This window comes from Cupressus sempervirens, chromosome 2 (genome assembly GCF_028749045.1).
Source record: "Cupressus sempervirens isolate cs-2001-9-10 chromosome 2, ASM2874904v1, whole genome shotgun sequence".
Taxonomy (NCBI): Eukaryota; Viridiplantae; Streptophyta; class Pinopsida; order Cupressales; family Cupressaceae; genus Cupressus; species Cupressus sempervirens.
In genome coordinates this window covers 431,412,687-431,436,850 of record NC_143119.1, presented here as the reverse complement: position 1 = coordinate 431,436,850, position 24,164 = coordinate 431,412,687, and the positions used below count along the sequence as shown (strand labels likewise).

The 24,164-nt window shown below is 35.4% G+C and overlaps 1 protein-coding gene across 1 annotated transcript in view; it reads right to left on the bottom strand.

The window, feature by feature from the left end:
• The window catches only part of LOC149572936 (phosphoglycolate phosphatase), a 76,986-nt gene extending 57,246 nt beyond the window's left edge, over positions 1-19,740 (bottom strand). The window contains exon 1 of the mRNA XM_089814052.1: positions 19,478-19,740. The gene's annotated coding sequence lies outside the window, so the exon portion shown is untranslated. The remainder of the gene's footprint in view (positions 1-19,477) is intronic.
• Between the last annotated feature and the right edge of the window lie 4,424 nt (positions 19,741-24,164).

The following is a 24,164-nucleotide window of genomic DNA, read 5'->3' as shown; positions in this document are numbered from 1 at the left end:
TTTAGAGCAACTAGTTCACAAGCTCATCTATATTACAACCACTAGACCTAATATAAGTTGAGTTACATTTCTCATTTCATGACAACTCTAAAGCCAAAACATTAGGTTGCAATGAAATGAGTACTAAAATATGTTAAAGGGACACTTGACTTTGGCATTCTGTATAGTAGAAGCAAAGCTCCTTATCTGATTGGTTTACAGTTCCAAATTGGACAAGTTCTATTGATGACGAAAACTATACTTGTGGACATGTTTTTCATCTTGGCTTGGGTGCAATCACATGGACAAACAAGAAGCAATGGGTGGTATCTCTCTCATTGAAAGTAGTGGGCTAGGGAACCGTTAAAGAAGGTAAGTCAATTTGGCTCAAACAAATGCTTTCTGACTTGCAAAAACTCAAACAAAGCCTTCACCCTTGTTTTGGGACACCCAAGGGGTGTTAGAGCTTTTTAATAATCCAATTTTTCACAAGCATACCAAACATGTGCAGCTTTATTGTTATTTCGGAAGCCAACTTCTAAAAGATGGATCAATACTATTGCAATATGTTCCAATTGAGGATCGATTTGCAAAGATTCCTACCAAATCTTGGAGTCTAGAGAAATTTGAAAATTTTCATGACAAACTTGGTGAAGTTAGTAGATTGACCATTACGGGAGGATATCAAAACAATATTGCTATGTTTAGTATACTGGTCAATTAGGCCAATTAGTATTTAGAAACTTCCCTTTATGTCTTTAGTTCTCAATTGTTTCTATTATGGAAAGGTCTTATATAATTGACTACTTAAGGAGTTTCCCTCCCCTTTGTAATGTATCGATTATCTCAATCATTTCAACTCCCACACCACACTTGTTCTCATCAAAACATTTTCAAAGAATGGGCTTCTAAAACCCATTGACAAGGTACACCAATTACTTCATTTTGTTAGAGAGGACACTTGAGGTGCATGAACCTCTACAATTGATGGTGAATTTAGAATGGACTAGATGGCTTAATTCAAACTCTACTAAAAGAAACATCATACAACAAAGGATCCTTGATTACAATTTTGGTCGACTATGAGATAAGACATTGTTGATTTTATTATTAGATTGCAAATAATTTTTTCTCAATAACAGATTGATTTTTTATTAATAAGTTAAAAGCAAATTACATAGGAAAATAAGTCTTAGAGTAACTCCAAAATCACCATCATTAACCACCTATCCAACCCCTTCCAGCTGACAGCATTACCAAACTAGTTTTGCGGAAAAAACCCTAACTAACTATAACATGCCCTCCATAGTTACAATCTACCATTGTTATCGACAACAAAATTTACAAACCCATTAAAAACCTTCCAACCAACTCGCGACATTTACAGTTAAAATGTTGAATTTACAAATACATTTAAAAATTAAACATTCAAAAAAACACAACAGACAAAAAGCACCCAAGCTTTGTTATGCTCTATTGCATTCTACTTCATTTCACTCGTTACTTCAACTGCTTGGTGCTTCTTCGCCTTCCACCTCCCCGACTATGCTTCTCTTTCTCAACGAACACCTCCTACAAGGGGTCTCAACCTCCAACAACCCAACCACTCTTCATTTCTTTAATTTCCTTGTCCAGTTGTCATATAGTTAACACCAATTTGAGACATGCCCACACTTCCTCAATGTGCTTCTTTGAAGCGATCTTTGCACTTCTTCTCATCAAACTGCCACACAAAAGGGGTAACTTTGATGTCCACCTCTATGTTTTTCGGGTCATCATTGAAATTATTCCCAGCCCAGGCACAACCCATTCTAAAATTGAGTCCAAGGAACTTTGCAAGTAGAATGGCCTTCATGATCATCTTTAAACTAGCTCTCCTAATTGAAGACCACAAGCCATAATCATTGAGTACACATATGTATTTATCCTGTGTTTGTTTTTAAGTTGATTAAAAATGCCCCCTAAGATCAATGTTACACATTTTGTCATCAAACATCCTCAAACAAGAACATTCCATCTAATCCTCTTGTCGACATTAGCCCATGAAACGGATTTTGTAACTTCATTGTTGTTAATGTGAAGGATGTTTCCATTCTCAAGACTAGGCTACACCCTTTCATGCACTTTCTACTACAATAATAATTGGCAAAACGAAAATATTCATCAAAATTTTAGAACACCACTCTCATTCAATGCATTGTCCTCCAATAGAGCATCATGTTGTTTCAGTCAATCCACCATCATTTATTACTTCACCCATACACCACCTCCAAACAGGCAGCCACCTTTTTGCTATGTTTATCACTCTTTAAAAAAACCTCACGATCACTTTATGGCTATGTTATAACTCCACATTACTAAATTCTTCAATCTGAATTTCCCCTTTCTTTGGAAATGATAGGCCCCATTCGATAAGAGATTTGCCTCCTTGTTTCCTTCTTTTTCACGTGCGAGATTTTAAAGTCATTAAACAAAGCTAACTCCCCTCCAATTAAATCTACATACTTCTACAAATGCAATCTTGTTGCTCCTATCCCCCTAGCCAACATAACTACCACCAAAGCTACTTCAACTACTACAACATTGTTAGTTCCATTTTCTAGTCTTTTACCCCTTATCACTAATGTGCTTCCTGTCTAATCTTGAATTATGAATCCAACACCCGATGGGTCGGGATTTCCTTTTAAAGCCCCATCAAAGTTCATTTTCCACCACCCAACCTCAAGCTTTGTCCACACTATTGGCTTTGAAACAAAGACACTGGCTTAACCCAATCTTGCCATTAGATTACGCATTTTATTAAATATTTAAAAAGTAAATATTAAAATGCCAGTGTTTACATTGTCTCCTTCTGATGACAAAGACGTGAAAGAAGGGCTAATGAAGACCTTTCAAAATATGTATTTCATTCGAGAATCTATAATACTTTGCACGCAATGGCTTGCCTTCACAAATCTTTGTGGCTCAGCATTTAATGAAGCAAAGGCGAAGATAGAGCTACAGTGGCTCGAATTTGACCCTATTTGGGTACTTGACATTGCATGGCGAGGATACACCACAATTAAGGATGTTTGATATTCTCCTCATTTCTATTAGAATATTTTCAGTATCCTAGGTTCTTGTTGGACGTTTTGTGATGATTTCTTGTTACATCCCAAATTTTGACCTAATTTTAAATTTGCTCGTAGTCATTGGATTTAATGGGTTTTTCTTTCATAATCATGTAAAGTAGGAAGTTATTTATATCCGTTGTATTAACTGTTAATGAAGATGGTCGTTAACCATTATTTGTTATATGATGTTTAGCAGTTGTTGGATTTTGGAATTATGGTTAATAATTAAATTATTTTAAATGTTTATATGAAAATTATTATGGAATTTGTTATTATGGTGGAAGTATTTCACAGGTGATTGCAGGAGAAGATGAAGGGGGGAAGCATTGCTAAACGGGATCAACGGAATGGGATACTAGCTTAATCCAATCAATAGGATTAAGAAGTATGACCTTAAACTTCTTTGGTAAGGACCTAGTGACTTGAACTTCAAGATACATCTGTAGGACCCACATGAGCTATTAAATAAATAATTTAAGATACATAAAATAATTTAATTAAAATATAATATGTACCTCCAAGGATTTTAAATGTTCTTTCAACATATTATTATATATACCTATGTACATACACATAGATGTAAAAATGAAGTGACACCATAATATTATTTTCTTAAAATAAAATGATGTCACCTCACCAATATATCTACGTGTATGTAGATAAATATAAACCATAATAGTTTTCTTTGAATTATAATCTTCAAATCTTCTTCCAACCTTTATCCTTTCTTTTTCTTTTAAAAACCGATTTAACACTTGGTATTTTTAACTAATGTTTAAAGAGACAAGATATTCTTTACGTTATGGAAGTCAAGGAGTCACGTTTTTCCTTTTTAATAGAAGTCAAGAGTGAGAGGCAAATATCTACTCAAGCACCCGACTACCTTTCTCAAGATTGGCTCCCTTTATAATTTCCGACTTCTTTATTATTTTCGTCTTTCCTCTGCTCATATTTCCGGCTTCCACATACTATTCTAATCTCTGCAAACTCCAATCAAAATCTCTCCAAATTATAGCGTTGCCATTCTTGTTACAGGCTGTCGTATATTGTTCTTCCTTGCTGAAGTTGAGGTTGCATTTACATACTGCGGTTACACCAAATAATCAAATTGAAGAAGACCTGATACACAAGCGTCTAGCAAGACTCAGGCATTTCCTGAATTTATACTAGGTCATGTGGTTGATCATTCTCCAAATATTGTTATAATTCCTTTAACAACTATTAATGCATTTCAATTTTCATAGCAGTAAACAGCAGATTATACTCATTCATATTTGAATAACCTTAGGAAGTTGTTACTATAAATCATAGCAAAGTATCCAAGACATGGAATCATAAATTATTTTTGCCATTGGAAATCAAAATCCAATGATTTTATTTCACCAAGTCTTAAAGAGTATAATCTCTCAAATCACAGAATGTGAAATTGCTGGAAGCATCTAATTGTCATGAATTATTAAAACAGAACCAATTGCTCTAAGAAACTGAACACCTAGGACTCACCGGCTATATAGCCATGGAAAGGTGAAGAGGTGAGATGAAATCTGCAAAAACACGGAAGTGGAATCAGATATGATTAAATAAATTAAATAATCTTACTTAATAGCTCATGCTCGTCTTTACTAATGTTTCCTGTTGTCAAGTCAAGCAATGATGATTGGGTCATTGAACCCATCAGAAAACCTTGGCCAAGGTAGTTTAAAGGCATGTTTGCCATCTATTAATCATTTGATGTCAATGGTGTCAGTTATGCAAACATGTCTGTCCATAGCTATGCGGACATCCTAAACACCAGTATGCTCAGGTGGCTGAACTAAGAGTATCCCAAGCCTGATCCTGGGGTAGGGAGGGCCTTTCTAATTCAATAGATTATGCGGGGATAATTATAGTCTGAGGTTGGGAGGTTAGGCCTAAGTCAATACTTCTCCTCTTACTAAAAGCCGAGGCTTGTACAACTAGCTAAAGACTCACCAAATGATACTTGTATGTTTTCTTTTATCTTCTTTCCATAATAAGCATTTACTTTACTTGTATGTAGACAAAGATAGTTAATCGTTATTATAGATATTGTTAAATACAGTTATTTTCAGTTAATCGTAATCTGGTTATTTCAATTGATCACTGATACAGTTATTTTAATCAATTGAATTATTGATTCGATTATTTTCAATTAATTGTTAAAATCTAGTTATTTCAGTTAATTATTGATACAGTTATTTTTCAGTTGATCGTTAATCTAGTTATACAGTTATTTTATTTCAGTTGATCATTGATATAGATATCACAGATGAACATGGTTATTTCAGTTATCGTTGATCGTTAAAACAGTTAATGTCATATGAAAAGGAATTAAGTTATCTATTCAATGAATGTTGGGAAAATCTCTTTATAAACTGTCTTTGTTTTTGTTATGAAAAACCCTTCGTTACATTTCTGGTCAAAAGGATTTGTAGATTCATCTTAGCGGTAGGCTCTTGTCTCTTGTTGTAGATCATTCTGAAGAAGGGAATAGCCTTCTCTATTTTTTGGCTAATATTGATCATTAGCATTCTGTGGATTCAGGGAGGGTCTTAGCAACAGCAGAATGTTCTGAAGAGTTTATGACCGCGAGACATGTACAACCTTCATTAGGGTAGTTGATAAATGACCATTAAGGGAGGGTATTAGAATATTATAGTATCTTAGGTTCTTTCTATATTTAGCTCGTTATTCTAAAATCTTAGTTAATGGTCATTTAGGCTTTATTTTTAGTTCTCTTAATTTGGTCTATTTTTAGATGTCTTTTTTAAGACAACTTGCCTTTTAGTTAATGATTTTTATAGCATATGTATTCTCTATAAATATGTGTATTGTTAAGTATAGCCTTCCATATGGTAGTCAACAAAATGACCATTAAGGGAGGGTATTAGAATTTTCTAGCATCTTAGGTTCTTTCTATATTTAGCTCGTTATTCTAAAATCTTAGTTAATGGTCATTTAGGCTTTATTTTTAGTTCTCTTGATTTGGTCTATTTTTAGACATCTATATTTAGACAACTTGCTTTTTAGTTAATGCTTTTTATAGCATATGTAATCTCTATATATTTGTGTATTGTTAATACAATTTTGATTCTCATCTTTTTTGAACATTCAATTTACGAGTTATCAGTTCCTTTGTTTCAAAGAGGAATTGGTCCACATATGGTCTTATCCACTCCAAGAGGAATTGACTTACCTCTAGATGAATTAAGAAGCTAGTGATCATGCATAGTGCTCTTCAACTTCAAGATCATTAAACTCCAGAGTGCTAGCAAATTCCAACTTTAAAAAACTCTCAATTTAACTCCAATGTAGTGTATTAAGTTCTATAATGTAGATGTGAATGCTTATCAATGTTATCTTGTGAATATTTAACATTTCCCCATAATATTTTAAATTTTCCCCACTTTGTATATGGTTGTCCCTTGTTCACCACAAAAATGGCTTGAAAATTTGAAGACTCAAAAATACATCCTGTCAATCTTGTCCAAAAAACTTGGTGTAACATAGCCTATCACCCATTAGCTTTCGGATGATACTCCCAAACATAGATACAAGACTCACAAGGACTTGCATAGACTTAGCAAGTCCCAAGGTAACCAAGTGAAAAACAAGGCCCACGAACTCAAGACCAAGGGACCCAATGAGCTTGGTCCAACATGTTGAAAACAGACAATCCCATTGGGAACACATTACCAAGTGTAAAACGAAGAAAAACAAATTGAAAACGCTTACATGTAAAAAGTGTGAAAGGTAGGCATTGTTTGAAGAGTTTGGATGCTATAAAGTTTGGTTAGACACAATGAAATGATTAAAAAATATCATACACCATGGAACTTTTTATCTCAAAGGCTTTAATTTGGGCTTAGTGGCAAGGGCTCTATCCCTGACCAAACCAAGTACCACACCAAAATATTATGTGGTTTGGTGTGGTACTTGGTTTGGTCAGGGATAGAGCCTTTGCCACTAAGCCCAAATTAAAGCCTTTGAGATAAAAAGTTCCATGGTGTATGATATTTTTTCACAATTTCATTGTGTCTAACCAAACTTTATAGCATCCAAACTCTTCAAACAATGCCTACCTTTCACACTTTTTACATGTAAGCGTTTTCAATTTGTTTTTCTTCGTTTTACACTTGGTAATGTGTTCCCAATGGGATTTTCTGTTTTCAACATGTTGGACCAAGCTCATTGGGTCCCTTGGTCTTGAGTTCGTGGGCCTTGTTTTTCACTTGGTTACCTTGGAACTTGCTAAGTCTATGCAAGTCCTTGTGAGTCTTGTATCTATGTTTGGGAGTATCATTCGAAAGCTAATGGGTGATAGGCTATGTTACACCAAGTTTTTTGGACAAGATTGACAGGATGTATTTTTGAGTCTTCAAATTTTCAAGCCATTTTTGTGGTGAACAAGGGACAACCATATAAAAAGTGGGGAAATTTTAAAATATTATGGGGAAATGTTAAATATTTTGAAAATGTGTACCAAGTACCACACCAAACCACGCAAAGGGCACTATCTTGAGACCCCCACAAGAGGCCCTTGCCCAAGATCCTAGTAAGGGTTGTTGCCCCAAGGCAAGTTTTAAAAGGAAAAAAATCAAAGATCATTTTGGGCCATGTAAGATGGAGAAAACAACATTTTTTTATTCTTTTGACTTTTCCCTAATTAAATTGCAAGTAATTTAATTGCTTTTGCACTTTTCATTTCTTAAGTCAATCCCTATCTCAAGCAATGCTCCTATGGCTAGAACAGCATTTGAAGACTCGTTTGAGATACAAGCTCATGACTCCGTTGTGACTTTTGTTTCAAAACCCATGGATATCATGATTTGCAAGTTTGGTACACTTAAACCACTTGACAATATTTATATTTGTGAGCATTGTAATTTGTTATTCCTTACAATTTCATGAGATGTCCAGCACTCATTTTGGCACTTGTTAGTGATCATCTGAAATTTGCATGTATTGGCCCCCATTAACAAATGTGCTCACAACCTACGATGACTAACCCTTTGAACTGTCAAGTTGCATAGGAAACTAATGCCCAACAGTAGTGTCCTCTCAATTTGGACCCTTTAACTGCAAAATAGAGCAGGTCTTGATGTCCTCCCAATTTGACTCCAAATTTAAAAGTTCAAATGTAAGCTTCAAGATCTTAACAGTTGTAATCTTGTTGTCAAACTCTCCCAAATATTTTTTGCAAAAGGGTACAAGAAACACACACACACACACACCTATATATAAATATATGAAGGCCTTTTCCGTTTGAAAATTTATCTACACTCTCTAAGCACTCAAATGATCAATCTAGCAATTTGATGTCTATCAAGCAATCAAAGCCTATGAAGTAGAGAAATCTGAAGACTATATCATAAAGCATATTGAGATCTTTTATCAAGCTTCAATTGCTGTTATCAAGTTGTAGTAACCTCCAAGACTTCATAAGAGCAAGTCTACATACCTTCCATGATGTTCAAGCAAGCAATTCATGCCTAAGGTAATCGTTGTGTTCCGTTTCATTTTTCTATTGCTCGCCAACACATAACCAGTTTTTATCATCACCATTAATCCCTGTTGTGGAGGTGGAAATGCCAACATTGGGTTTGACTAATGGAAACCCGTATACAACACAACACGTTCCCCTCTTTTATGTGTGCAGAGCAGATGCAAAGATTTTGAACACAATAGTGGTACAGACAGGAAGAGCATACTGAGACGGACATTGTCAAACTTCAATCAGTGAAAGCCCACCAAGGTACTACAGTTGGGTACTAGAGTGTGAACACTTTTTCCTCAAGTTTTTAGGATGGCAACCTAGATTCCTATTCATTCCAGTCTTGACACCAACTCCGGCCAAAACAGCCTTCGGTCACTAGTGCCTAGCAAATTAGACCTGCCCAATCACCTCTAGATTTCAGCATCAGGTTCTTCTATGTATCTCATTTTCAAATATATTACTCTCTTTTGTACTTTTTTTAATATGGTTTACATCTATTAGACTTGGCTCAATTTGGCCTTCTTTAGCCTAGTTCATTGCACAACCCAACCGATCCATATCACATAAGCAATCAATAGAAGTGCAAGTCCGTAACAACACTAACTCTTCCTTACGGACAGCAAGTCAAACCGACCCACATCTCTAATGTGTATGGGACAAGGGTTGACCTAGGTTAATGTACTTGTTTGTCTAGGGTTTCTTTCAAATATCACAATTTGAATATGGCATTTTCCTTCAGCTAAAGTCATCTTTTGTAGATTTGACCCACGCATACTTGTGTATGCAATCAAATTAGCTTCTATTTGATTTGTTTATTATGTTTTCAATATTTTTTTATTGAAAGGTCCATGAAAAAAGCTTTAGAAGTTTACAACCTTAAAAAAATTATATTTTATGGTTTTTTCAATTTACGAAATTGTGGCCAAGTTTTAAAGCTGAGTAAAAGTCTTGTAGCACTGCTTCCAAGTCAAGATGTATGCCTAAATATATACACAACCAAACATTTATAGTTTGAAAATAAATAATACTTTGGTCTCCATTTTCTTTCTCTTAAATGGTTTAGTACTGACCTCAACTTATCCTACTTTTGTGGACAAAAAACTGATCCAGCTGAGTGCTTATTGTTAGCTTTTTTGGATATAAACTGTCAGATTGATCTTCATGGCAACTGAGGTGTCCACTAGCCATTAATATGGTCTTTAAGAGGAAACTTCTGATTGTCCTAGCAGCATGGATACTTAAACAAATTTTATTTCTGAAACAGAAATATGACTGAAATTGATATCAACCAGATGCCTTTGTTTGCAGGACCTCGTAGATATCCCATCTCCCTCACCTTTTGTAGCTTTTTCTCCTGCTCTTGTTAAATAATAGCTTGCCATTCAAAGCTTCTCTAAATCTACAATAACAAAAACTTCCTCTCAAATTGATGTGTTGTCATGTCCCCTCTTTTGTGCTAGTTCTTTTGGCGCCTGGTTAATCTATCTCCACATCCGGATAGATTAACGGCATTACCAGTAAGGATGTCTGCCAGTAACAAGGGAAGATTTGTCTTAAGTTTGTTATTTAATGTATTAAAGTACTTTAATAAAGTTACTTTATATTTTAATAAGGCATTCACTTTATAGAGTGACTTAAGTGACTAGAAGATGAAATTGGGGTTTTATCCCACATCTCTTATTCCAACACTTTTCCCTCACTAAGAGGTTATAAATAAGAAACTCCGTCTTGGGAAAGGTACCACGAATATATGTTATAAAACAAATCCTAAAAGGTTGCATTGATGTGACTGTTTCTTCCTAAGGACGAAAACCCTTAAGGAAAAAGGTGAGTCTAGACGCAAAACTAGCACTCACGTGATACTTCAGAATTGAATAATGGAACAATTCATTAACATCCAGAGATTGTAGCTCTAGGACAGAATGGGTGATTGAAGTTCTTGAGATTAAGCATCACACAGATCGATATCTGCACAGCTAAGGCTGGGATGGCTAAGAATGGCATCAGTTGCTCCACGGCAGTAGATAAACACTTCAAAAGTAAGTACATTTCCCTCTCCCGTGAGTTGTGATACAATACCTAGTGTCAGGTGGTAACAGTTGTTGAGCAGCAGCCAAGGGGAATTTGAACTAACTGGCTCTCTTCACAGAAGTATATTCACGTGACCACATCAACCAAGAGTAACAGGTTGAGGTCATAACAGGGGAAACTCACAGGCGGAAATACCTGTTAGGGGACATCTTTGCATTTGCAGTGAGTAGGGAGCAGACTCGGGAAGTTGGACAGCGCCATCTGCATTCCGCAGGGCCACATCTCAGAACAAGTGATCCACAGGGGTGGCAACAGTGTGAGGACATGGTAACACATACAGCCAGTGTTGGCCTAGTTCAGATAGTAATCGACTTACAACGCCAGGTAGCTGAACGTTGAGGCTTTGCAAGGACGTTGGAGCAGTCTCAGACAGTCAGTGATATGCACACGGCTAAGGACCTGTATGTTAGTTATACAGCCCACTACCAATTCTTTGTATGTTTTTAATGTATCCAAACTTGGAGTCTTTACATTTGCATACTGTAAAACTGCTGTTGGTAGATTAATCTGATTATCATTTATGACTGCAGCATTGTGTTCCGAAATGCCAAATAGAACTTATTGAAGTTATAAATTCATAAGTTTATAGTAGTGGTATTATATCATTTATGAGAATACATCAGCATGGTGGCATGACAGCGGTCAGTTTGTTTAAGGAACTGTTTACATGACTACTGTTTGACAAAATTTATCATTATACCAAATCCCATATTTCTGGCCAAACTTAACAGAGGACATTACATGTGTTGGGCACGCTATTTTCTCCTGCTCTTGTTAAATAATAGATTGCCATTCAAAGCTTCTCCAAATATACAATAACACTTCCGTTCAAATTGATGTGTTGGGTTCACTGATGATGAGGGTTGATCTTTTTCTGGATACTCTAATTTTTAATGAGGGATGATCTAAAAGCCATTGGAGGATGACCATTAAGAATAGTTGAATTAGCCTTAAGTTGGACGAACCTTGATAATGAAACATAAACCTAAAACAAATTCCTTTAGTGATAGACTCCTTATAGACTGCGGTGGTATAAACTTGTCAAACAGGCATTGTCTATTGTTTGACTTCTCTTAATGAATGCTGTGTGCATTTTAAGTATTTCAATATGCTACTTATGTACCTGAAAGTTTGATGTGCATATTCATCGACACAGACCTTGCCACTGTCAAACTGGTGCTTAAGTGCCACTGTCAAACTGGTGCTTAAGGGCCACTGTCATGTAGCCCACACACGATATGGAACAGCTTAGATGACAACAAGGATACAGCTCAAACATTAAACTGGAGCGATAATGAGAACTCTGAGAGCCGTTCAAAGACAAAAGGAAACAGCTAGAGATAATTAAATCATGAGACAAAACTGCAACTGCTATCGCACATGTATACAGAACCTTGAACAAAACAATAAAAGAGAATACATCATACTTGCAGAAAAAAGACTGCTCCCAAGCAAAGAGAGAAATGGGAACAAGGAAGAATAGCCATATGAATAGCAACCCAGAATGATAGTCACAGTCCATCATATCAGATGAGTATCTGAGAGACTCGCGGCAGCACATCATAGGTAAAATGAATTTGCTTGCAGTACAATATCTTTAACTGCAGAAGATGTGAAGAACACAAGTAGACAAGAAAACTTTTTGCAAAAGCTTGAATGAATCCAAATGAGAAATCTTTAGCTAATAAATGAAGTATGCCTAGATTGGGTGCCCAAAAATTCCAATGCCAAGATTTGGTAGAAAGACAAATTTAAAATATAAAATCGGTCTTGCTTTGCAACCATAAATTAAAATTGGTAAATAGACTGATTCCTGAAGATGCTCTAGAGAATGTCAGATAAATGCCAAGTAAATCAGAGATTTCCAATCCCCCATTCAATTGGATGCAATATATTTAAACTTTGTTTGTCCTCTGAAACAAATTTCAGGATAATATGCAATCAATATTTTCCCTTCGAAATTTCTACTTACCCATGGCAAAATGAAAATGGATTAATTAACCAATTCAACTTACTATTTTTGGAAAGGGATCATGATAAATTATGAAGTTTCGTGACTAATTTCCTAAAGGTAATTTCTTAATCTAATTAGTATAAGAATAAAAATTTATACTCATTAAAAGAATATCCAAAGTGGATTGCTCTTCTAGTTGACTAATTGCCCAAAACTCAAAGAACGGTACGAGATATTTTTATGAATTTAAGAGAACTTCAGTATGGTGTCTCAGGCATGTTGTGATTTTTCAAGAAGTGACTCAAGACTAGATGGTCCCAATGAGTCAAAGTCACTGACCAAACCTTTATTGTAATGGCATTTGTCCTTGCCTATCCCACACTGGATAAAGATTGGTCTAAAATGACCATGATTTATGATCATCTAGTATGGGCAAGTGAGCCCAATGGACCAAAGATCATTAATTGGTTATTCATTTGTTGTCCCGTATTTGAAGTTAACCCAAATTTGATATGTTACTTTCTTGAGTATTTAGTCAAGACTATTGACTCATTGACTATTAAATAAGCTATAAATAGTTTAACTAATATACAATTTGTGAAAAATTGAGGTGCAAACTATGCGATTTTCAAAAGCTTGCAACATATATGGATATTATTTAAGACCTAGGAATTGTTGAGGTCAAATTCCAGCTCATTTCACACACTGATTCAACATGCTTAACCAAAAACAGTAGCTAGCAACACCAAATTTTTATCCTAGACATTCCAATAGTAAAATGCTTAGTGGTTCTTTTGCTAGACTACTTCTTTTCCAGCTTTCTTTTGTTATCAAGATTAATAAGGGAAAGGTGGGAACATACATAAGTAGTTGCAACAAGCTCCTCATATTACAAAACATGGCCCTAGAAAAAGTTCTAATCCCACTTAATAGGACCTGCCTACAAAAATTATCAAACAAATTTGATGTCATGCATACACAGACACAATGCTTGGATATAACTTCAAGGGGGCAAACTCTCTAATTATCAGTTGTGTTTACAATTTTCTATTTATTATTGTAAATTGTGTAGTTATTAATATTATATATATATTGTATGGTTGAACCTAGCCATACCAAACCCCGGGAAAAAGAATTGGCAAAAAGCCACAAACCCAAGCTGGCAATAAAGGTTTATACCTAAGTTGTCAAATTGGCCATTTCATCCGCCTATTCTATGTACAATTCGTTCCAGAATCAGGTATGGTTAATAAACACTACAAAATCAAAATGCATCTGAGAATCTCAAAACTCTTTCCAATCTGCAAGAAGATTCCAACCTTTTGTAGTGGTGACATGGTGTTTCTTCATAGAATCTAATGCAATTCTAGTAGTTGATGCGATTTTCATGTTTTGTATTTATTTTTGGCAAAAAAATCTTAGTCAACTACGGAAAGAGTACCAACATTTTTAAATGTCTGTGTCATGGATAGCAAAAAAATTGTAACTAATTTCTGTGTTGCTCATCCTCCATTCTATTCTCTTATGTTTTGATATTTAGTATATTTCAATTAGAAACATTTATTAATAAATACTATTAATTTTATGTTTAATTAACAAATGTATAGTCACCAAGTACAATTTGATGAAGAATATTGATATATAATTATATTTATAGTTTCATTCTAAATACCATACCCATTTACTAATACTCGATTCAACAACTGGGTTGTTTAAACTTTATACCATAGCTGCAAAACTCCTTAGTATTTTTTGCATAGCGAGTATTTTTGCCAAATAATTGCCAACTTTACTTGCCTTGTTTTTGATAAAACTCAGCACTACTTTCTTTTGCTCCTCTAGTGAAAAAAACACCCTCCCAACCTTCGACAAGGTCGTTTGGAGTGATTTGCACCAAGTGAAGATTTGTTCATCCAATTGTGAGTGTAATTAGAGCTTGTTCAAGGCAATCCCCATGAGGAAGAGGAATAAATTAACTCATAAATGCCCTCAATGACCTTGTCTTTGTGCATAGTTGCACACAAAGGAAGGTAGAGGATATATCAGGTGATTCAATTGAAGTGGGTGATATAGGTTCTTACAATGATTGGAAGGCACAAGACCAACCTCCATTGTTTACTGAGGATGACATTAATGATTTGGAGACGCATGTTATGGAAAAGGAGGTGGGTTTGGATTCACATTGCATGACATTGAGGAGGATGACGAGGTTGAGAATGATGGGGAGTCATTACCAATGCCAGCAACATCTGCATCCAAGATGGAGATTGAGCCACAGTGTATAGTGCTAACCAAGGAGGCAAAGCCACAATGGACCCCTATGACTAAACCCTCTATTCTACCTCTCCCCTAGTTTCTAGTAGAATAGGGAAAAGGAAGAAAAAAAATGTTTTGACGTTGTATTTACTTGTATTTTACAAAAACAATTTGCTATTTTAATTTTGCTTCAGAATATCAGGCTACCAACAAACAACATTCCACATGAGGATACCATTTTGTACCCAATTTGCTTTTAAATCAATCAAATATATCGATACTCTGCATGTTTCTTTTGTATACTCATTTATTGATCCATGGGATGCATCTCCTCATTGAATTTTACAAAACAAAATGCATTTCTAATTAATTTAAGCAAATTTTTAAATTATTGAGTTTTCCTTGAGTTTTTTTTTTCCTTTAATTTGCGGCAGGGGGGGAGAGTTTTTGCTTTTAGCAGGATTTTCAAAAATGATTTATACAATTATATTGCTGCAATTAGCAACAAGAAAGACAACGACCAATGTTCATGAATGGAGAGACACCATTCATCTCCTGAACATAAAGACTAGAATTAAAATGACATAGGTTGTATCATCTAGCTCAACTTTTGCACATTTGCATAAACATATGCACAAATCACACCAAACAAATGTAAAATATAAGTTGAACAGAAACCCTTTTGGACTAGTATAATGCACAAGTTTTGTCATAGAAGTTGGAAGTTGGAACTGTTCATTTTATCCTCTGATCTTCATGTGTTACTCTTTTGGAATCAAACAGTATTTTATTGGAATCAATTTATGTCAAAAAAGAATTCTTGTCCTGACCTTTAGAAGATTTGGATGTTGATGAATGTAACTATTTAAACAAACTTCCACTATCACATGGATCACGAACAATAAAGCCATCAAAATTATGTAAGAAATATTCTCCACAAAAAGCCAACTTGCATTAAAAGATCTAGCAAGAGAGAACCAAGTAACATCCTCAACCCTTTATTAATAAGTGTATTAATTGACCTATTTGTATGGGTAAAGTGAGAATGAGCATCCAAGGAGTGTTAATCAAGAGGAAGACAACCAATGTTGGTTTATATAAAAACTTAGATTTGGAAGGCCTCATTAGAATATTTTTAGCATCCTAGGTTCTTGCTATATTTAGCTCGTTATTCTAAAACCTTAGTTAATGGTCATTTAGGCTTTATTTTTAGTTATCTTAATACGGTCTACTTTTAGGCGTTGTCTTTATTTTGACAACTTTGCTTTTTGGTTAACACTTTTTATAGCATTTGTAAACTCTATTTATTTGCATTAATTGGTAATACAATCATTTTGTTCTTAAAAGTTTTATGGTATCAGAGCGAGAGCAAGTCTGAGTATGACTCCCTGATGGGAGGGCCCAAGATCATGAAGAAATTTTGAAGGTTTTTTTTTTTGTAATCCGTGTCTAGAAATTGCGGGAGAAATTAAACTAAAATTCAATCTCCAATGTCAGCTCCTGATATGGTGCAATTTGAAAGCTTGCTATTTTCTGCAGATTCATTGGCTGCAATGGAGCCGCTGTTCTGTGTTTTATTGTTTTTTCCTACTCGATTGTTACGAAAGAAAAATCAAGGGTTTCTGCAGATTCTTTATTTGGTCCAACAATACCAGCAAGTTCCTTAAAGTATCAAAGGGCTGAGAAGAGATACGTAACTCAACCATGCGAACAACCAGATGATCAAAGCCAATGTAAGGTACAAAAATACAAAATGACGCTGCAAGACAAAGATAACTGACACCAACAGCATGATCAATACTCTTAGAAAAATATGATCTAGATCAAGCATTGGATAAGAATAATTGGAAGTCTAAACAAGCACCCCATGCCCTTTTACCTTATTTCCAATTTAGAGAATTCAAATAAGGAAAAAATCAAGAATTCAAACATTTCTCAAAGAACTTCTATTATTTCTTAAAGAGCTATGTAAAAGGCCAAGCTGCCATGGTCTGTCAAGGGAAGGAAATAGTGTCTTATAAACCCGCCATTGTTCAGGTGGGAATGCAAAAGAATCTGACTATCCTTCGAAAGCATAGAAGCTTGCAAATCCATGGTTGTTGCTTGAGAAAGACTAAATCATCATGTACAATACCACATCAACCCCTAAGTAACATCGTGCTTTCATTAATAACTCAAAGGCACAATGCCTTTGCTTGCATGGACCTGCCATGTAGGCATTCCACTTGTATGGCATCTAGCATATACTAACAAAATAAGGTAGGGGATTACAAAGAAAGTTGGAAAGTTTAGTGCTTATAAACCTACAAAATAAAATAATTTATATTGCCTTTGCTATGGAACAGAATCACATGCGACATTTCATATCAGCATGATCTTTTGAATTCCTTGTTAAATATTCTATTAAAGGCCTAAATCATCCATGGGCATCACATCAAGGATGAGGAAACTTTTGAGGGCATCAAGGATAAGGATAAGGAAGCTTTCAGGGCATCACATCAACAATGAGGGAACTTTGGGGGGCATGTCATGAAGAGGAAAATCAAGGATACGAAAGTTAGTTGTTACATATATCACTAGATTCCTTCATTCCTTTTTATTCGGTTAGCAAGCATAGGAGCAATCCATAGTGCTCCATCCATCTGACAAGCTTTGATTCACTTGACTCTACTATGCGAAATGTGTCTTACTTAGAGCTGGACTTCCAAATTTTACATGTTACTAATAATAAAATTGAAACCATGGACTCTCATGTAGAGGAGAATAGCAAGCACATGAGGACAATCGAGGATATGAAGTAAGTTGTTATATTTATCAGTAGATTCCTTCATTTCTTTTCATTTGGTTAGCAAGTGCAGAAGCAGTTCTTAGAGCTCTATCCATTTTACAAGCTTTGATTCACTTGATGCTGGTATGCGAAACATGTCTTACTTAGAGCTGGAGACCACAACTTCACTTGCTCCTAATGAAAAAATTGAAGCCATGGACTCTAATGCAGATGAGAATAGCCATGAATGCTGTGATTATATGGGTAAAACTCACACTACAGCGCATTACGTAACATGTGAGACTCAAATGTATTCTAAGGCCATAATCATGCTAAAACTCAATCTACAATCAAGGATTGGTTATTAAAAAAACTTATGAGTCCCTCTTAAAAAGGCAGAGAAAAGCTGCTGTTCGTGTCAGCAGCACTGTCAGTACCATTATTGGCAAAACTTCAGGCAAGCTGGCATATGGTATAACACATGGCATGTCTGCCTTCCAAACCATACACACAGAAATATTAAAGACAGTTTAGAGGCAGCAGCTTAGTGTTTTACGTAAGCTTTAAATGGCATGGTTATAAACAAAGTCGGGGGGGGGCATTCTGACCATTCCGGAATACTTCAGATACATAAAGGGACAACTAAATGATGAGGAATGACACTTTTTTCCTTGTTGTTATCAATGGCACCACTTACTTGTCTGCTGGTTTTGCTGTGTTTTGCCCACAAGCCTTGTTCACGTGTGTAAAGTAACAGTTTTTGGGCCTTCCTTATTTGCAATGTTTTAATCAGGGCGGTTAAAGACTTTTTTTGACGGATCTTCTTTGCATGCCCATTCCTGGGATTTTGACATTTTTAAGGTAACCGAGATTGCTTGACTATCTTGACATTTTTAAGGAAACCAGGATTGCTTGATAAAGGAACTCATAACTCTACGGCCACTTGATCATGATTGATTCTTATTTGTAAACTCGTATAAAATTTAAAGAGTCGGTGCCTTCAGCTTAAGCAAGATGTTTTGTAATTACATAATTACCAAGATACATCATCACAAAAATATGGACCGAGTCCTTGTCCCCGTACACACAACTTCTGGTGACTCCATTTATATTAAAGTTAGCCATCTCCTGCGCATGCGCTAATTTGATCGGCATCACATTCCAATACCTATAGCCCCTTGTCTCCTGGTAACTATGTGTTTTGATTTGATTAAAACCTTATATTATTAACATGGTGTTTTTCAGGCCTTAGAATATTATGTCTTTGATATGAGAGGTTATGACATAAATATAAGCACGGCAATAGTAAGGCCGTGAACGGAATGCATACCCCTGTCCCTGTGATATGAAGACTAAATCCCTCCAGGTGGTGAGGTTGTAGAGTTACACAGATATGACGATAGTAATGGCTACCCTAATTTTAATGGTTGCAATCTATCTAGTACTAAACACAGTCCATATTATGAACCAAACTTTAAGAAGTAAGAGAAAACGATTAATTTAGGCAGATTCATGCAGTACTATATTTCCTACGTTTTCAATGTATCTTTTTATCTTTTGTGATGCAATGGGCTACTTTATACAAGGAAAAGAATAACTGAATTGTTCCGTATTGTCAAAACGTAAGAAAAAATATCAGATTTCATGAGTTTGCATATATTTAGAGCCAGCCGTACGATGGTCGAAATAAATTGAAAGGTAAAATGAAGAAACCGGGCCATTTCCTTGTCCAACAGAGCAGTTTCAATTCACAGTGACATAAATATAGATAAATAGTGCAGCTTTCCACCATTATTCCTTACCTTGACTTGCGCAAGCTTCATCAACAAAGGCATTTGAAACGATACCTCCTCGTTTGTTCAAGTAAAATGGAGTGTGGTCTCTGACGGATTTGATTCGAAAGAGGGTTTAGTTTGAAGTTAGCGAGTATTAAAAATTGTTAGTGACGACTAAAAGGTTAGAGTGCACTTGAAATGGTCGATATGTTTGTGGTACTTAGGCGATATAAAATTGTGGCCATGTTTTAATGGAATCTCACCCACATCCGACGATGTTATTTGTGAATGAAGAATATAAAAAACAGAATTGAAACTTAATATATCAAATTGAAAAATATTATATCGTTTTCATTATTCCGTACATTCTTATTATAAAAGTGTTATATATAATTTTCAACTATCTATAAATTAATAAATATTATTCTTCATTTTTTCTATAATAAATATTGATAAAAAAGGTTATTGTTTTATCATTTACCCTTTATAATGAAGATGTAAAGAAATTATTTGAAATGTGTATTGCGGCACTAATTTGATGTAGGGGCTCTCCCTTGCCATCTTCCCAAAAATTGGCAAATCTACATTCTTGAATCATTAATGCAATCACTCTGAAATCAAAGATGATCAATCTATGATTAACCATCGTGAGTCACTCTACTAGTATTCACTCCAATCAAAGACCATACATGGTTATCTTTCATCCATATGTGATTCTCCATGCTCTAGAACTAGTAATCTCATAATATGATCATAGAAACTACTTCCTCCAACTTCATGTTGATCTCATAATGGTTTTGACAAGTGAGTGTCTATACACTTGAGTCATTTACTTAGTTCATGTCGAACAAGTAACATATGTCGAGCACAACATATAAGATAGGGCATACCAAGTAAACAATGAGTGTCGAGTAATTCATATGCTGAGTCACTCAAGTGAAGAGCAAACAGTATGTGCCAAGTGATTCAGGAGCCGAGCAAGCAGTGCATGCCAAGTCATTCAGATGTCAAGTGACAGTATTGAAGTCAGTTGATGCCGAGCACCAGGGACTTCAGATGCCAAGTAACACAATTTTGACATAGCTATTCGTATTGGCACAAACTACTATGTAAACCATTTTTGAGCCGACTTAAAGATTTAATTACGACTTTTTGGTTATAAGGACAAACCTTAAGTTGGAATCCCTATGTATTACATGCACCCAATTAGGTAAAGGGAAGGTTTAAGCAACAATATGGGTGAATCAAGTCGTTGATTCATACCTAACCCTAAGTCGCTTGGGTCTTCTTAAGGAGGACAAACCCTAAACTTCATATGTGCGAGAGAGAGAGAGAGAGAGAGAGAGAGAGAGAGAGAGAATGAATGATTAAGAAGAGCTTTGCATGCGCAAACCAGGACATTCATGGTGACGAAGGTATTATGATCATAATTGTATTGCAGAATAAGTTAAAGGAGAATAGAGGAAGGAAACGGCAAATAGCAGAGAGTCATCTAATCAAGAAGGATCAAGTACACAATATGATAGAGGGGATATGTCATCAAGCATAAGAGTGTTAACCGCAAGATCATTGTTGAGACATTCTAACAAGTGAATCAGTTAAATCTCTTAACAGAGTAGTCCTAACATGCTGTATTGAAATCCTCTAACAAGGTGCTTACTTAATTGTGAGTTGAAGTCCTTTAACTAGGCACACTTCTAACAGGGTAAGACCTGACAGTCTTTGTGAGTCTTTAACAGGGCAGACCTTTCACAGGGTAGATCATGGTTCATGATCAAACATTGTAACCTTTATTGGATACACTTTATTACTACAGTAGTGAAGATTTGTGGGTGTCATCCCCACCCTAGTTTTACCTTCTCCTTGGAGGGTTTATGGGTAATCATATCTTGTGTCATATATGTGTGAATGCCTACTTGTTTACATGTTTTAGATGTATATGCTTTACATGGTATTTTCAGTTTACTTATTGAATGTATGAGATGGATGTTTGGTGATTATTTTATGGGTCAAAGTTTAAAGCACTGATTCACCGCCACCCCACAACCACCCCCCCCCCCCCCCCTCTCAGAAGCTTACCTTTCCTATTGTAATTCCAATAATTAGCATCAGAGCTTTGTTCTCTAAAAGTGAAGCATAATTGCTTTGAGAAAAGATCTTGGAAATGGAAGTCTACAAGTTGGAAAAGATTATTAAGAACTAGGAGATTGAAATACATCTCATTCTGCATTAGTTGAATGAAGCAAGAGAAGAGCTAAAGAAATCATTGAAGAGAAGGAAGGAAATTGCTATTGAGGAGAATGACACACAATACCAAGAGATGGACACTACTAAGCTATTTGCAAATGGAGACTCCAATGAATTTGATGCAAAAATTGCAAATCTAATGGAAAAGAACATAACCCTAGCTAAAGAGATCAAAAATCTTAAGATAGAGCAAGAATTACAAGCCATATTACTTCGTGAAGTGACTGAACAGAAAAAGAAAGCTATGGAAGAAAAAGCCATGCTTGAAGACGACAAAAGAGTTTTGACCAATAGACTGGAGGAGAAATCATCAAAGGTAACTAGGATTGCCAACATGCAATTGGAAACTTTGGGACAAATGATGATTGCAAATCATGAACTAAATGCCAAGGACATTGAGATAACAACACTGAAGTTGCAAAATAAATAGTTGAGCAATGACCTGAAAGGGAAAAGGAGTTTGCTAAAAGTCTCAATAAACCAAGTGAAGCTATTAGGTACTTTGAACAATTGATGAGGTCTCCTAGATCTAACAATGATACATCTAGACTAGGATACACAAGTACTAAAGAAGGAGAATCATCCAGAAGTGTTGAAGAAAGATGTAACAAAGGTAAGAACTCAAAATCTGGTTGTCATAATTGTAGTAAGAAAGGACACACTGCCAATGTGTCCAGGAGCAATGCTGTAAATCAGAATGTTAAGCAGAAGAGCATGGGTAACTATCATAAGTGCAACAAACAAGGTCATCAGGCAAATGAATGCAGAACCAAGATCATGCACACTCAAAGATTTGAAGGATATTGTTATAACTATCAAAAGTATGGTCCTAGAGCTCGAGTATAGATCCAAACCCATGTGGTCATCAAACAAGCAAACAAAGGTAAAGAACAATGGCAATTCTTATAATTGGGATTATAATACAAGGTATAGTTGTCACTACTGTCAAGAATATGGACATGTTCTTGAGAATTGTATTAGAACACATTTCAGAAGTGACAACAAAAGGTGGTTAAGTCAAATCACATGTTTTAGTTGTTTGAAGACTGCTCACATCAGTCGATATTGTCCAACAAGGTCAAAAGCACCAAGTTGTGGGTTCAATAAAGGCAAGGCAATGTAGATATTGAAAATGTCAAAAATGAGATGAACAAGATAGGGAAGAGAAAGGAGAAATGTAGCACATCAAGTGCAGATGGGATCGCTTCACCTAATGGGTTAGGTGATCACACCTCATTAAACTAAGCAATCAAGAGGTATGTGGGATTGATACTTAAAAATTTATACCATACATCAGTTCCAATGATTTAGTTCTGAAAAGATTACATATGCATAAATAAAGATGCAAAGTGTTATTATAAATCAAAGAAAATCTTTAAAGTTTTGTCAACTTTTTCATGTTGCTGCCGAGTATAAAAAGTTTCTTATGGTTGCCGAGTGAAATGTTAGTGGATGCTGAGCTGATGGAATTGGTTGGTTAAGGCCGAGCTCATGATGATTGCTAAGGGAATGGAAAGACATGTGGATGCCAAATGAACCAGAAATCAATTAATGTCAAGCTTATAGTTGTGTAAGCACTTAGCACTAATTGCAGTATTTTAAAAGCTATTTGATCATTTTTTGCTCATTTAACATCATTCAAAATCGAGAAAGAAGATGAAGATTTAAAGGCAAACTAAAGAATTTCATCTAAGCATTTGTAGGAGATTTGAACAGCTATTTGACACCATTTCATCAGGATTTGTATGGTATTTATCATGTACCAAGTTATGCAGTTTCAAATTTTGTAAACCCTAGATTTATGTGATGGTGTCTAGTTCTTCGAAAGTGAAAGGTGCAGAGGGAAAATAGGTCTTCAATGTTCAGTTGATTAGTAATGAGATTAAACAACTTATTTCCAAGGTTATTCCAGACATAGCATATAAACATGACCCCTTTGCTGCATTGTCTATGAGACCACCACAAGTCTTAATGATACAAGATGTCAAGAATTGTATAATTGCATGATTGGGAGTATAGGTGACATGGAAATTAGAGAAGCATATGGAAGACTATGTGAGAATGGAGCATTGAAGGCCAAATACAACATTGTTTAGAAGAAAGGGTTAACTCGTGCCTTAGATTTTTTTAATGTTTTCAAAATTGAGTGGATCAAAGATTGTCTTAAGCAGAATTCATGACAGCTCAGTATGGTTAGATAATGGGCCAGTTAGAATTACAAAGAAAATTTTTCATAGGGTATCAGGGTATCCAACCCTAGATCGACCAAAGACTATGAGAAGTGAGTTAAAGGAAGTCATTGAAAAGAACATAGGTGCCTATGGAACAAAAGGGGTATGACCATTAATACAATCACAGATCCCCTAATAGGTTTTTCAACGAGGGTAATTGCACATAAATTGTATCAATCAAGTAGATTAAATAGTGTACCTTGCATTGCAGTGGACATGGGCTACAAAATTGTGAA